This window comes from Heptranchias perlo, chromosome 13 (assembly GCF_035084215.1).
Source record: "Heptranchias perlo isolate sHepPer1 chromosome 13, sHepPer1.hap1, whole genome shotgun sequence".
Lineage (NCBI taxonomy): Eukaryota > Metazoa > Chordata > Chondrichthyes > Hexanchiformes > Hexanchidae > Heptranchias > Heptranchias perlo.
The window spans coordinates 73,906,425-73,923,156 of record NC_090337.1 but is presented as its reverse complement, the minus strand read 5'-3'; positions in this window follow the sequence as shown (position 1 = coordinate 73,923,156).

Sequence of the window (16,732 nt, the reverse complement as noted above, 5' to 3'; positions counted from 1 at the left end):
TTAATAGCGTCAGATTTTATCTTAAAATACAAGAACTTTTCGTGGTTCTTGTCAATTTTTGTTGGTTTTCATCCAATGAACTTATTTCAGTCAGCAAGATCTTTCTTCTTGAAAGCAAAAAGATTTTATCTTCAAATGCAAGAACTTTTCGTGGTTTTGTTGATTTTCAGCAAATGAACATATTTCAGCGAGGGAGAAGTTTTTTCTTTAATAGCGTCAGATTTTATCTTAAAATACAAGAACTTTTCGTGGTTCTTGTCAATTTTTGTTGGTTTTCATCCAACGAACTTATTTCAGTCAGCAAGATCTTTCTTCTTCAAAGCAAAAAGATTTTATCTTCAAATACAAGAACTTTTCGTGGTTTTGTTGATTTTCAGCAAATGAACATATTTCAGCGAGCGAGAAGTTTTTTTTTATTAGCGTCAGATTTTATCTTAAAATACAAGAACTTTTCGTGTTTCTTGTCAATTTTTGTTGGTTTTCATCCAATGAACTTATTTCAGTCAGCTGGATCTTTCTTCTTGAAAGCAAAAAGATTTTATCTTCAAATACAAGAACTTTTCGTGGTTTTGTTGATTTTCAGCAAATGAACATATTTCAGCGAGCTGCAAGTTTTTTCTTTAATAGCGTAAGATTTTATCTTAAAATACAAGAACTTTTCGTGGTTCTTGTCAATTTTTGTTAGTTTTCATCTGATGAACTTATTTCAGTCAGCTAGATCTTTCTTCTTCAAAGCAAAAAGATTTTATCTTCAAATACAAGAACTTTTCGTGGTTTTGTTGATTTTCAGCAAATGAACATATTTCAGCGAGCGAGAAGTTTTTTCTTTAATAGCGTCAGATTTTATCTTAAAATACAAGAACTTTTCGTGATTTTGTTGATTTTCAGCAAATGAACATATTTCAGCGAGCGAGAAGTTTTTTCTTTAATAGCGTCAGATTTTATCTTAAAATACAAAAACTTTTCGTGGTTCTTGTCAATTTTTGTTGATTTTCATCAAATTAACTTATTTCAGTCAGCTAGATCTTTCTTCTTCAAAGCAAAAAGATTTTATCTTCAAATACAAGAACTTTTCGTGGTTTTGTTGATTTTCAGCAAATGAACATATTTCAGCGAGGGAGACGTTTTTTCTTTAATAGCGTAAGATTTTATCTTAAAATACAAGAACTTTTCGTGGTTCTTGTCAATTTTTGTTAGTTTTCATCTGATGAACTTATTTCAGTCAGCTAGATCTTTCTTCTTCAAAGCAAAAAGATTTTATCTTCAAATACAAGAACTTTTCGTGGTTTTGTTGATTTTCAGCAAATGAACATATTTCAGCGAGCGAGAAGTTTTTTCTTTAATAGCGTCAGATTTTATCTTAAAATACAAGAACTTTTCGTGGTTCTTGTCAATTTTTGTTGGTTTTCATCCAATGAACTTATTTCAGTCAGCAAGATCTTTCTTCTTGAAAGCAAAAAGATTTTATCTTCAAATGCAAGAACTTTTCGTGGTTTTGTTGATTTTCAGCAAATGAACATATTTCAGCGAGGGAGAAGTTTTTTCTTTAATAGCGTCAGATTTTATCTTAAAATACAAGAACTTTTCGTGGTTCTTGTCGATTTTTGTTGGTTTTCATCCAATGAACTTATTTCAGTCAGCTAGATCTTTCTTCTTGAAAGCAAAAAGATTTTATCTTCAAATACAAGAACTTTTCGTGGTTTTGTTGATTTTCAGCAAATGAACATATTTCAGCGAGCGAGAAGTTTTTTCTTTCAAAGCGTCAGATTTTAGCTTAAAATACAAGAACTTTTCGTGGTTCTTGTCAATTTTTGTTGGTTTTCATCCAATGAACTTATTTCAGTCAGCAAGATCTTTCTTCTTGAAAGCAAAAAGATTTTATCTTCAAATGCAAGAACTTTTTGTGGTTTTGTTGATTTTCAGCAAATGAACATATTTCAGCGAGCGAGAAGTTTTTTCTTTATTAGCGTCAGATTTTATCTTAAAATACAAGACCTTTTCGTGGTTCTTGTCAATTTTTGTTGGTTTTCATCCAATGAACTTATTTCAGTCAGCTAGATCTTTCTTCTTTAAAGCAAAAAGATTTTATCTTCAAATACGAGAACTTTTCGTGGTTTTGTTGATTTTCAGCAAATGAACATATTTCAGCGAGCTGGAAGTTTTTTCTTTAATAGCGTCAGATTTTATCTTAAAATACAAGAACTTTTCGTGGTTCTTGTCAATTTTTGTTGGTTTTCATCCAATGAACTTATTTCAGTCAGCAAGATCTTTCTTCTTGAAAGCAAAAAGATTTTATCTTCAAATGCAAGAACTTTTCGTGGTTTTGTTGATTTTCAGCAAATGAACATATTTCAGCGAGGGAGAAGTTTTTTCTTTAATAGCGTCAGATTTTATCTTAAAATACAAGAACTTTTCGTGGTTCTTGTCAATTTTTGTTGGTTTTCATCCAACGAACTTATTTCAGTCAGCTAGATCTTTCTTCTTCAAAGCAAAAAGATTTTATCTTCAAATACAAGAACTTTTCGTGGTTTTGTTGATTTTCAGCAAATGAACATATTTCAGCGAGCGAGAAGTTTTTTTTTATTAGCGTCAGATTTTATCTTAAAATACAAGAACTTTTCGTGTTTCTTGTCAATTTTTGTTGGTTTTCATCCAATGAACTTATTTCAGTCAGCTGGATCTTTCTTCTTGAAAGCAAAAAGATTTTATCTTCAAATACAAGAACTTTTCGTGGTTTTGTTGATTTTCAGCAAATGAACATATTTCAGCGAGCTGCAAGTTTTTTCTTTAATAACGTAAGATTTTATCTTAAAATACAAGAATTTTTCGTGGTTCTTGTCAATTTTTGTTAGTTTTCATCTGATGAACTTATTTCAGTCAGCTAGATCTTTCTTCTTCAAAGCAAAAAGATTTTATCTTCAAATACAAGAACTTTTCGTGGTTTTGTTGATTTTCAGCAAATGAACATATTTCAGCGAGCGAGAAGTTTTTTCTTCAATAGCGTCAGATTTTATCTTAAAATACAAGAACTTTTCGTGGTTCTTGTCAATTTTTGTTGGTTTTCATCCAATGAACTTATTTCAGTCAGCAAGATCTTTCTTCTTGAAAGCAAAAAGATTTTATCTTCAAATGCAAGAACTTTTCGTGGTTTTGTTGATTTTCAGCAAATGAACATATTTCAGCGAGGGAGAAGTTTTTTCTTTCAAAGCGTCAGATTTTAGCTTAAAATACAAGAACTTTTCGTGGTTCTTGTCAATTTTTGTTGGTTTTCATCCAATGAACTTATTTCAGTCAGCAAGATCTTTCTTCTTGAAAGCAAAAAGATTTTATCTTCAAATGCAAGAACTTTTCGTGGTTTTGTTGATTTTCAGCAAATGAACATATTTCAGCGAGCGAGAAGTTTTTTCTTTATTAGCGTCAGATTTTATCTTAAAATACAAGAACTTTTCGTGGTTCTTGTCAATTTTTGTTGGTTTTCATCCAATGAACTTATTTCAGTCAGCTGGATCTTTCTTCTTGAAAGCAAAAAGATTTTATCTTCAAATACAAGAACTTTTCGTGGTTTTGTTGATTTTCAGCAAAAGAACATATTTCAGCGAGCTGGAAGTTTTTTCTTTAACAGCGTAAGATTTTATCTTCAAATACAAGAACTTTTCGTGATTTTTGTTGATTTTCAGCAAATGAACATATTTCAGCGAGCGAGAAGTTTTTTCTTTAATAGCGTCAGATTTTATCTTAAAATACAAAAACTTTTCGTGGTTCTTGTCAATTTTTGTTGATTTTCATCAAATGAACTTATTTCAGTCAGCTAGATCTTTCTTCTTTAAAGCAAAAAGATTTTATCTTCAAATACAAGAACTTTTCGTGGTTTTGTTGATTTTCAGCAAATGAACATATTTCAGCGAGGGAGACGTTTTTTCTTTAATAGCGTAAGATTTTATCTTAAAATAAAAGAACTTTTCGTGGTTCTTGTCAATTTTTGTTGGTTTTCATCCCATAAACTTATTTCAGTCAGCTGGATCTTTCTTCTTCAAAGCAAAAAGATTTTATCTTCAAATACAAGAACTTTTCGTGGTTTTGTTGATTTTCAGCAAATGAACATATTTCAGCGAGCGAGAAGTTTTTTCTTTAATCGCGTCAGATTTTATCTTAAAATACAAGACCTTTTCGTGGTTCTTGTCAATTTTTGTTGGTTTTCATCCAATGAACTTATTTCAGTCAGCTAGATCTTTCTTCTTGAAAGCAAAAAGATTTTATCTTCAAATACAAGAACTTTTCGTGGTTTTGTTGATTTTCAGCAAATGAACATATTTCAGCGAGCTGGAAGTTTTTTCTTTAACAGCGTAAGAATTTATCTTCAAATACAAGAAGTTTTCATGGTTCTTGTCAATTTTTGTTGGTTTTCATCCAATGAACTTATTTCAGTCAGCAAGATCTTTCTTCTTGAAAGCAAAAAGATTTTATCTTCAAATACAAGAACTTTTCGTGATTTTGTTGATTTTCAGCAAATGAACATATTTCAGCGAGCTGGAAGTTTTTTCTTTAATAGAGTCAGATTTTATCTTAAAATACAAAAACTTTTCGTGGTTCTTGTCAATTTTTGTTGGTTTTCATCCCATAAACTTATTTCAGTCAGCTGGATCTTTCTTCTTCAAAGCAAAAAGATTTTATCTTCAAATACAAGAACTTTTCGTGGTTTTGTTGATTTTCAGCAAATGAACATATTTCAGCGAGCGAGAAGTTTTTTCTTTAATCGCGTCAGATTTTATCTTAAAATACAAGACCTTTTCGTGGTTCTTGTCAATTTTTGTTGGTTTTCATCCAATGAACTTATTTCAGTCAGCTAGATCTTTCTTCTTTAAAGCAAAAAGATTTTATCTTCAAATACAAGAACTTTTCGTGGTTTTGTTGATTTTCAGCAAATGAACATATTTCAGCGAGGGAGACGTTTTTTCTTTAATAGAGTAAGATTTTATCTTAAAATACAAGAACTTTTCGTGGTTCTTGTCAATTTTTGTTGGTTTTCATCCCATAAACTTATTTCAGTCAGCTCGATGTTTCTTCTTCAAAGCAAAAAGATTTCATGTTCATATACAAGAACTTTTCCTGGTTTTGTTGATTTTCAGCAAATGAACATATTTCAGCGAGCGACAAGTTTTTTCTTTAATCGCGTCAGATTTTATCTTAAAATACAAGAACTTTTCGTGGTTCTTGTCAATTTTTGTTGGTTTTCATCCAATGAACGTATTTCAGTCAGCTTGATCTTTCTTCTTGAAAGCAAAAAGATTTTATCTTCAAATACAAGAACTTTTCGTGGTTTTGTTGATTTTCAGCAAATGAACATATTTCAGCGAGCGAGAAGTTTTTTCTTCAATAGCGTAAGATTTTATCTTAAAATACAAGAACTTTTCGTGGTTCTTGTCAATTTTTGTTAGTTTTCATCTTATGAACTTATTTCAGTCAGCTAGATCTTTCTTCTTCAAAGCAAAAAGATTTTATCTTCAAATGCAAGAACTTTTCGTGGTTTTGTTGATTTTCAGCAAATGAACATATTTCAGCGAGCTGGAAGTTTTTTCTTTAATAGCGTAAGATTTTATCTTAAAATACAAGAACTTTTCGTGGTTCTTGTCAATTTTTGTTGGTTTTCATCTGATGAACTTATTTCATTCAGCTAGATCTTTCTTCTTCAAAGCAAAAAGATTTTATCTTCAAATACAAGAACTTTTCGTGATTTTGTTGATTTTCAGCAAATGAACATATTTCAGCGAGCGAGAAGTTTTTTCTTTAATAGCGTCAGATTTTATCTTAAAATACAAAAACTTTTCGAGGTTCTTGTCAATTTTTGTTGATTTTCATCAAATTAACTTATTTCAGTCAGCTAGATCTTTCTTCTTCAAAGCAAAAAGATTTTATCTTAAAATACAAGAACTTTTCGTGGTTCTTGTCAATTTTTGTTAGTTTTCATCTTATGAACTTATTTCAGTCAGCTAGATCTTTCTTCTTTAAAGCAAAAAGATTTTATCTTCAAATACAAGAACTTTTCGTGGTTTTGTTGATTTTCAGCAAATGAACATATTTCAGCGAGGGAGAAGTTTTTTTTTATAGCGTCAGATTTTATCTTAAAATACAAGAACTTTTCGTGGTTCTTGTCAATTTTTGTTAGTTTTCATCTTATGAACTTATTTTAGTCAGCTAGATCTTTCTTCTTCAAAGCAAAAATATTTTATCTTCAAATGCAAGAACTTTTCGTGGTTTTGTTGATTTTCAGCAAATGAACATATTTCAGCGAGCTGGAAGTTTTTTCTTTAATAGCGTAAGATTTTATCTTAAAATACAAGAACTTTTCGTGGTTCTTGTCAATTTTTGTTGGTTTTCATCTGATGAACTTATTTCATTCAGCTAGATCTTTCTTCTTCAAAGCAAAAAGATTTTATCTTCAAATACAAGAACTTTTCGTGGTTTTGTTGATTTTCAGCAAATGAACATATTTCAGCGAGGGAGACGTTTTTTCTTTAATAGCGTAAGATTTTATCTTAAAATAAAAGAACTTTTCGTGGTTCTTGTCAATTTTTGTTGGTTTTCATCCCATAAACTTATTTCAGTCAGCTGGATCTTTCTTCTTCAAAGCAAAAAGATTTTATCTTCAAATACAAGAACTTTTCGTGGTTTTGTTGATTTTCAGCAAATGAACATATTTCAGCGAGCGAGAAGTTTTTTCTTTAATCGCGTCAGATTTTATCTTAAAATACAAGACCTTTTCGTGGTTCTTGTCAATTTTTGTTGGTTTTCATCCAATGAACTTATTTCAGTCAGCTAGATCTTTCTTCTTGAAAGCAAAAAGATTTTATCTTCAAATACAAGAACTTTTCGTGGTTTTGTTGATTTTCAGCAAATGAACATATTTCAGCGAGCTGGAAGTTTTTTCTTTAACAGCGTAAGATTTTATCTTCAAATACAAGAAGTTTTCATGGTTCTTGTCAATTTTTGTTGGTTTTCATCCAATGAACTTATTTCAGTCAGCAAGATCTTTCTTCTTGAAAGCAAAAAGATTTTATCTTCAAATACAAGAACTTTTCGTGATTTTGTTGATTTTCAGCAAATGAACATATTTCAGCGAGCTGGAAGTTTTTTCTTTAATAGAGTCAGATTTTATCTTAAAATACAAAAACTTTTCGTGGTTCTTGTCAATTTTTGTTGGTTTTCATCCCATAAACTTATTTCAGTCAGCTGGATCTTTCTTCTTCAAAGCAAAAAGATTTTATCTTCAAATACAAGAACTTTTCGTGGTTTTGTTGATTTTCAGCAAATGAACATATTTCAGCGAGCGAGAAGTTTTTTCTTTAATCGCGTCAGATTTTATCTTAAAATACAAGACCTTTTCGTGGTTCTTGTCAATTTTTGTTGGTTTTCATCCAATGAACTTATTTCAGTCAGCTAGATCTTTCTTCTTTAAAGCAAAAAGATTTTATCTTCAAATACAAGAACTTTTCGTGGTTTTGTTGATTTTCAGCAAATGAACATATTTCAGCGAGGGAGACGTTTTTTCTTTAATAGCGTAAGATTTTATCTTAAAATACAAGAACTTTTCTTGGTTCTTGTCAATTTTTGTTGGTTTTCATCCCATAAACTTATTTCAGTCAGCTCGATGTTTCTTCTTCAAAGCAAAAAGATTTCATGTTCATATACAAGAACTTTTCCTGGTTTTGTTGATTTTCAGCAAATGAACATATTTCAGCGAGCGACAAGTTTTTTCTTTAATCGCGTCAGATTTTATCTTAAAATACAAGAACTTTTCGTGGTTCTTGTCAATTTTTGTTGGTTTTCATCCAATGAACGTATTTCAGTCAGCTTGATCTTTCTTCTTGAAAGCAAAAAGATTTTATCTTCAAATACAAGAACTTTTCGTGGTTTTGTTGATTTTCAGCAAATGAACATATTTCAGCGAGCGAGAAGTTTTTTCTTCAATAGCGTAAGATTTTATCTTAAAATACAAGAACTTTTCGTGGTTCTTGTCAATTTTTGTTAGTTTTCATCTTATGAACTTATTTCAGTCAGCTAGATCTTTCTTCTTCAAAGCAAAAAGATTTTATCTTCAAATGCAAGAACTTTTCGTGGTTTTGTTGATTTTCAGCAAATGAACATATTTCAGCGAGCTGGAAGTTTTTTCTTTAATAGCGTAAGATTTTATCTTAAAATACAAGAACTTTTCGTGGTTCTTGTCAATTTTTGTTGGTTTTCATCTGATGAACTTATTTCATTCAGCTAGATCTTTCTTCTTCAAAGCAAAAAGATTTTATCTTCAAATACAAGAACTTTTCGTGATTTTGTTGATTTTCAGCAAATGAACATATTTCAGCGAGCGAGAAGTTTTTTCTTTAATAGCGTCAGATTTTATCTTAAAATACAAAAACTTTTCGAGGTTCTTGTCAATTTTTGTTGATTTTCATCAAATTAACTTATTTCAGTCAGCCAGATCTTTCTTCTTCAAAGCAAAAAGATTTTATCTTAAAATACAAGAACTTTTCGTGGTTCTTGTCAATTTTTGTTAGTTTTCATCTTATGAACTTATTTCAGTCAGCTAGATCTTTCTTCTTTAAAGCAAAAAGATTTTATCTTCAAATACAAGAACTTTTCGTGGTTTTGTTGATTTTCAGCAAATGAACATATTTCAGCGAGGGAGAAGTTTTTTTTTATAGCGTCAGATTTTATCTTAAAATACAAGAACTTTTCGTGGTTCTTGTCAATTTTTGTTAGTTTTCATCTTATGAACTTATTTTAGTCAGCTAGATCTTTCTTCTTCAAAGCAAAAATATTTTATCTTCAAATGCAAGAACTTTTCGTGATTTTGTTGATTTTCAGCAAATGAACATATTTCAGCGAGCGAGAAGTTTTTTCTTTAATAGCGTCAGATTTTATCTTAAAATACAAAAACTTTTCGAGGTTCTTGTCAATTTTTGTTGATTTTCATCAAATTAACTTATTTCAGTCAGCCAGATCTTTCTTCTTCAAAGCAAAAAGATTTTATCTTAAAATACAAGAACTTTTCGTGGTTCTTGTCAATTTTTGTTAGTTTTCATCTTATGAACTTATTTCAGTCAGCTAGATCTTTCTTCTTTAAAGCAAAAAGATTTTATCTTCAAATACAAGAACTTTTCGTGGTTTTGTTGATTTTCAGCAAATGAACATATTTCAGCGAGGGAGAAGTTTTTTTTTATAGCGTCAGATTTTATCTTAAAATACAAGAACTTTTCGTGGTTCTTGTCAATTTTTGTTAGTTTTCATCTTATGAACTTATTTTAGTCAGCTAGATCTTTCTTCTTCAAAGCAAAAATATTTTATCTTCAAATGCAAGAACTTTTCGTGGTTTTGTTGATTTTCAGCAAATGAACATATTTCAGCGAGCTGGAAGTTTTTTCTTTAATAGCGTAAGATTTTATCTTAAAATACAAGAACTTTTCGTGGTTCTTGTCAATTTTTGTTGGTTTTCATCTGATGAACTTATTTCATTCAGCTAGATCTTTCTTCTTCAAAGCAAAAAGATTTTATCTTCAAATACAAGAACTTTTCGTGATTTTGTTGATTTTCAGCAAATGAACATATTTCAGCGAGCGAGAAGTTTTTTCTTTAATAGCGTCAGATTTTATCTTAAAATACAAAAACTTTTCGAGGTTCTTGTCAATTTTTGTTGGTTTTCATCCAATGAACGTATTTCAGTCAGCTTGATCTTTCTTCTTGAAAGCAAAAAGATTTTATCTTCAAATACAAGAACTTTTCGTGGTTTTGTTGATTTTCAGCAAATGAACATATTTCAGCGAGGGAGAAGTTTTTTCTTTAATAGCGTCAGATTTTATCTTCAAATACAAGAACTTTTCGTGGTTCTTGTCAATTTTTGTTGCTTTTCATCCAATGAACTTATTTCAGTCAGCTAGATCTTTCTTCTTCAAAGCAAAAAGATTTTATCTTCAAATACAAGAACTTTTCGTGGTTTTGTTGATTTTCAGCAAATGAACATATTTCAGCGAGCGAGAAGTTTTTCCTTTCAAAGCGTCAGATTTTAGCTTAAAATACAAGAACTTTTCGTGGTTCTTGTCAATTTTTGTTGGTTTTCATCCAATGAACTTATTTCAGTCAGCAAGATCTTTCTTGTTGAAAGGAAAAAGATTTTATCTTCAAATACAAGAACTTTTCGTGGTTTTGTTGATTTTCAGCAAATGAACATATTTCAGCGAGCGAGAAGTTTTTTTTTATTAGCGTCAGATTTTATCTTAAAATACAAGAACTTTTCGTGTTTCTTGTCAATTTTTGTTGGTTTTCATCCAATGAACTTATTTCAGTCAGCTGGATCTTTCTTCTTGAAAGCAAAAAGATTTTATCTTCAAATACAAGAACTTTTCGTGGTTTTGTTGATTTTCAGCAAATGAACATATTTCAGCGAGCTGGAAGTTTTTTCTTTAATAGCGTAAGATTTTATCTTCAAATACAAGAACTTTTCGTGATTTTGTTGATTTTCAGCAAATGAACATATTTCAGCGAGCGAGAAGTTTTTTCTTTCATAGCGTCAGATTTTATCTTAAAATACAAAAACTTTTCGTGGTTCTTGTCAATTTTTGTTGATTTTCATCAAATGAACTTATTTCAGTCAGCTAGATCTTTCTTCTTTAAAGCAAAAAGATTTTATCTTCAAATACAAGAACTTTTCGTGGTTTTGTTGATTTTCAGCAAATGAACATATTTCAGCGAGCTAGAAGTTTTTTCTTCAATAGCGTAAGATTTTATCTTAAAATACAAGAACTTTTCGTGGTTCTTGTCAATTTTTGTTAGTTTTCATCTGATGAACTTATTTCAGTCAGCTAGATCTTTCTTCTTCAAAGCAAAAAGATTTTATCTTCAAATACAAGAACTTTTCGTGGTTTTGTTGATTTTCAGCAAATGAACATATTTCTGCGAGCGAGAAGTTTTTTCTTTAATAGCGTCAGATTTTATCTTAAAATACAAGAACTTTTCGTGGTTCTTGTCAATTTTTGTTGGTTTTCATCCAATGAACTTATTTCAGTCAGCAAGATCTTTCTTCTTGAAAGCAAAAAGATTTTATCTTCAAATACAAGAACTTTTCGTGATTTTGTTGATTTTCAGCAAATGAACATATTTCAGCGAGCTGGAAGTTTTTTCTTTAATAGAGTCAGATTTTATCTTAAAATACAAAAACTTTTCGTGGTTCTTGTCAATTTTTGTTGATTTTCATCAAATGAACTTATTTCAGTCAGCTAGATCTTTCTTCTTCAAAGCAAAAAGATTTTATCTTCAAATACAAGAACTTTTCGTGGTTTTGTTGATTTTCAGCAAATGAACATATTTCAGCGAGGGAGACGTTTTTTCTTTAATAGCGTAAGATTTTATCTTAAAATAAAAGAACTTTTCGTGGTTCTTGTCAATTTTTGTTGGTTTTCATCCCATAAACTTATTTCAGTCAGCTGGATCTTTCTTCTTCAAAGCAAAAAGATTTTATCTTCAAATACAAGAACTTTTCGTGGTTTTGTTGATTTTCAGCAAATGAACATATTTCAGCGAGCGAGAAGTTTTTTCTTTAATCGCGTCAGATTTTATCTTAAAATACAAGACCTTTTCGTGGTTCTTGTCAATTTTTGTTGGTTTTCATCCAATGAACTTATTTCAGTCAGCTAGATCTTTCTTCTTTAAAGCAAAAAGATTTTATCTTCAAATACAAGAACTTTTCGTGGTTTTGTTGATTTTCAGCAAATGAACATATTTCAGCGAGCGAGACGTTTTTTCTTTAATAGCGTAAGATTTTATCTTAAAATACAAGAACTTTTCTTGGTTCTTGTCAATTTTTGTTGGTTTTCATCCAATGAACGTATTTCAGTCAGCTTGATCTTTCTTCTTGAAAGCAAAAAGATTTTATCTTCAAATACAAGAACTTTTCGTGGTTTTGTTGATTTTCAGCAAATGAACATATTTCAGCGAGCGAGAAGTTTTTTCTTCAATAGCGTAAGATTTTATCTTAAAATACAAGAACTTTTCGTGGTTCTTGTCAATTTTTGTTAGTTTTCATCTTATGAACTTATTTCAGTCAGCTAGATCTTTCTTCTTTAAAGCAAAAAGATTTTATCTTCAAATACAAGAACTTTTCGTGGTTTTGTTGATTTTCAGCAAATGAACATATTTCAGCGAGGGAGAAGTTTTTTTTTATAGCGTCAGATTTTATCTTAAAATACAAGAACTTTTCGTGGTTCTTGTCAATTTTTGTTACTTTTCATCTTATGAACTTATTTCAGTCAGCTAGATCTTTCTTCTTTAAAGCAAAAAGATTTTATCTTCAAATACAAGAACTTTTCGTGGTTTTGTTGATTTTCAGCAAATGAACATATTTCAGCGAGCGAGAAGTTTTTCCTTTCAAAGCGTCAGATTTTAGCTTAAAATACAAGAACTTTTCGTGGTTCTTGTCAATTTTTGTTGGTTTTCATCCAATGAACTTATTTCAGTCAGCAAGATCTTTCTTGTTGAAAGGAAAAAGATTTTATCTTCAAATACAAGAACTTTTCGTGGTTTTGTTGATTTTCAGCAAATGAACATATTTCAGCGAGCGAGAAGTTTTTTTTTATTAGCGTCAGATTTTATCTTAAAATACAAGAACTTTTAGTGTTTCTTCTCAATTTTTGTTGGTTTTCATCCAATGAACTTATTTCAGTCAGCTGGATCTTTCTTCTTGAAAGCAAAAAGATTTTATCTTCAAATACAAGAACTTTTCGTGGTTTTGTTGATTTTCAGCAAATGAACATATTTCAGCGAGCTAGAAGTTTTTTCTTCAATAGCGTAAGATTTTATCTTAAAATACAAGAACTTTTCGTAGTTATTGTCAATTTTTGTTAGTTTTCATCTGATGAACTTATTTCAGTCAGCTAGATCTTTCTTCTTCAAAGCAAAAAGATTTTATCTTCAAATACAAGAACTTTTCGTGGTTTTGTTGATTTTCAGCAAATGAACATATTTCAGCGAGCGAGAAGTTTTTTCTTTAATAGCGTCAGATTTTATCTTAAAATACAAGAACTTTTCGTGGTTCTTGTCAATTTTTGTTGGTTTTCATCCAATGAACTTATTTCAGTCAGCAAGATCTTTCTTCTTGAAAGCAAAAAGATTTTATCTTCAAATGCAAGAACTTTTCGTGGTTTTGTTGATTTTCAGCAAATGAACATATTTCAGCGAGGGAGAAGTTTTTTCTTTAATAGCGTCAGATTTTATCTTAAAATACAAGAACTTTTCGTGGTTCTTGTCAATTTTTGTTGGTTTTCATCCAATGAACTTATTTCAGTCAGCTGGATCTTTCTTCTTGAAAGCAAAAAGATTTTATCTTCAAATACAAGAACTTTTCGTGGTTTTGTTGATTTTCAGCAAATGAACATATTTCAGCGAGCGAGAAGTTTTTTCTTTCAAAGCGTCAGATTTTAGCTTAAAATACAAGAACTTTTCGTGGTTCTTGTCAATTTTTGTTGGTTTTCATCCAATGAACTTATTTCAGTCAGCAAGATCTTTCTTCTTGAAAGCAAAAAGATTTTATCTTCAAATGCAAGAACTTTTCGTGGTTTTGTTGATTTTCAGCAAATGAACATATTTCAGCGAGCGAGAAGTTTTTTCTTTATTAGCGTCAGATTTTATCTTAAAATACAAGAACTTTTCGTGGTTCTTGTCAATTTTTGTTGGTTTTCATCCAATGAACTTATTTCAGTCAGCTGGATCTTTCTTCTTGAAAGCAAAAAGATTTTATCTTCAAATGCAAGAACTTTTCGTGGTTTTGTTGATTTTCAGCAAATGAACATATTTCAGCGAGCTGGAAGTTTTTTCTTTAACAGCGTAAGATTTTATCTTCAAATACAAGAACTTTTCGTGATTTTGTTGATTTTCAGCAAATGAACATATTTCAGCGAGCGAGAAGTTTTTTCTTTAATAGCGTCAGATTTTATCTTAAAATACAAAAACTTTTCGTGGTTCTTGTCAATTTTTGTTGATTTTCATCAAATGAACTTATTTCAGTCAGCAAGATCTTTCTTCTTGAAAGCAAAAAGATTTTATCTTCAAATACAAGAACTTTTCGTGGTTTTGTTGATTTTCAGCAAATGAACATATTTCAGCGAGGGAGACGTTTTTTCTTTAATAGCGTAAGATTTTATCTTAAAATAAAAGAACTTTTCGTGCTTCTTGTCAATTTTTGTTGGTTTTCATCCCATAAACTTATTTCAGTCAGCTGGATCTTTCTTCTTCAAAGCAAAAAGATTTTATCTTCAAATACAAGAACTTTTCGTGGTTTTGTTGATTTTCAGCAAATGAACATATTTCAGCGAGCGAGAAGTTTTTTCTTTAATCGCGTCAGATTTTATCTTAAAATACAAGACCTTTTCGTGGTTCTTGTCAATTTTTGTTGGTTTTCATCCAATGAACTTATTTCAGTCAGCTAGATCTTTCTTCTTTAAAGCAAAAAGATTTTATCTTCAAATACAAGAACTTTTCGTGGTTTTGTTGATTTTCAGCAAATGAACATATTTCAGCGAGCTGGAAGTTTTTTCTTTAATAGCGTAAGATTTTATCTTAAAATACAAGAACTTTTCGTGGTTCTTGTCAATTTTTGTTGGTTTTCATCTGATGAACTTATTTCATTCAGCTAGATCTTTCTTCTTCAAAGCAAAAAGATTTTATCTTCAAATACAAGAACTTTTCGTGATTTTGTTGATTTTCAGCAAATGAACATATTTCAGCGAGGGAGACGTTTTTTCTTTAATAGCGTAAGATTTTATCTTAAAATACAAGAACTTTTCGTGGTTCTTGTCAATTTTTGTTAGTTTTCATCTGATGAACTTATTTCAGTCAGCTAGATCTTTCTTCTTCAAAGCAAAAAGATTTTATCTTCAAATACAAGAACTTTTCGTGGTTTTGTTGATTTTCAGCAAATGAACATATTTCTGCGAGCGAGAAGTTTTTTCTTTAATAGCGTCAGATTTTATCTTAAAATACAAGAACTTTTCGTGGTTCTTGTCAATTTTTGTTGGTTTTCATCCAATGAACTTATTTCAGTCAGCAAGATCTTTCTTCTTGAAAGCAAAAAGATTTTATCTTCAAATGCAAGAACTTTTCGTGGTTTTGTTGATTTTCAGCAAATGAACATATTTCAGCGAGGGAGAAGTTTTTTCTTTAATAGCGTCAGATTTTATCTTAAAATACAAGAACTTTTCGTGGTTCTTGTCAATTTTTGTTGGTTTTCATCCAATGAACTTATTTCAGTCAGCTAGATCTTTCTTCTTGAAAGCAAAAAGATTTTATCTTCAAATACAAGAACTTTTCGTGGTTTTGTTGATTTTCAGCAAATGAACATATTTCAGCGAGCGAGAAGTTTTTTCTTTCAAAGCGTCAGATTTTAGCTTAAAATACAAGAACTTTTCGTGGTTCTTGTCAATTTTTGTTGGTTTTCATCCACTGAACTTATTTCAGTCAGCAAGATATTTCTTCTTGAAAGCAAAAAGATTTTATCTTCAAATGCAAGAACTTTTCGTGGTTTTGTTGATTTTCAGCAAATGAACATATTTCAGCGAGCGAGAAGTTTTTTCTTTATTAGCGTCAGATTTTATCTTAAAATACAAGAACTTTTCGTGGTTCTTGTCAATTTTTGTTGGTTTTCATCCAATGAACTTATTTCAGTCAGCTGGATCTTTCTTCTTGAAAGCAAAAAGATTTTATCTTCAAATACAAGAACTTTTCGTGGTTTTGTTGATTTTCAGCAAATGAACATATTTCAGCGAGCTGGAAGTTTTTTCTTTAACAGCGTAAGATTTTATCTTCAAATACAAGAACTTTTCGTGATTTTGTTGATTTTCAGCAAATGAACATATTTCAGCGAGCGAGAAGTTTTTTCTTTAATAGCGTCAGATTTTATCTTAAAATACAAAAACTTTTCGTGGTTCTTGTCAATTTTTGTTGATTTTCATCAAATGAACTTATTTCAGTCAGCTGGATCTTTCTTCTTTAAATCAAAAAGATTTTATCTTCAAATACAAGAACTTTTCGTGGTTTTGTTGATTTTCAGCAAATGAACATATTTCAGCGAGGGAGACGTTTTTTCTTTAATAGCGTAAGATTTTATCTTAAAATAAAAGAACTTTTCGTGGTTCTTGTCAATTTTTGTTGGTTTTCATCCCATAAACTTATTTCAGTCAGCTGGATCTTTCTTCTTCAAAGCAAAAAGATTTTATCTTCAAATACAAGAACTTTTCGTGGTTTTGTTGATTTTCAGCAAATGAACATATTTCAGCGAGCGAGAAGTTTTTTCTTTAATCGCGTCAGATTTTATCTTAAAATACAAGACCTTTTCGTGGTTCTTGTCAATTTTTGTTGGTTTTCATCCAATGAACTTATTTCAGTCAGCTAGATCTTTCTTCTTTAAAGCAAAAAGATTTCATCTTCAAATACAAGAACTTTTCGTGGTTTTGTTGATTTTCAGCAAATGAACATATTTCAGCAGGGCTGGAAGTTTTTTCTTTAATAGCGTAAGATTTTATCTTAAAATACAAGAACTTTCCGTGGTTCTTGTCCATTTTTGTTGGTTTTCATCTGATGAACTTATTTCATTCAGGTAGATCTTTCTTCTTCAAAGCAAAAAGATTTTATCTTCAAATACAAGAACTTTTCGTGATTTTGTTGATTTTCAGCAAATGAACATATTTCAGCGAGC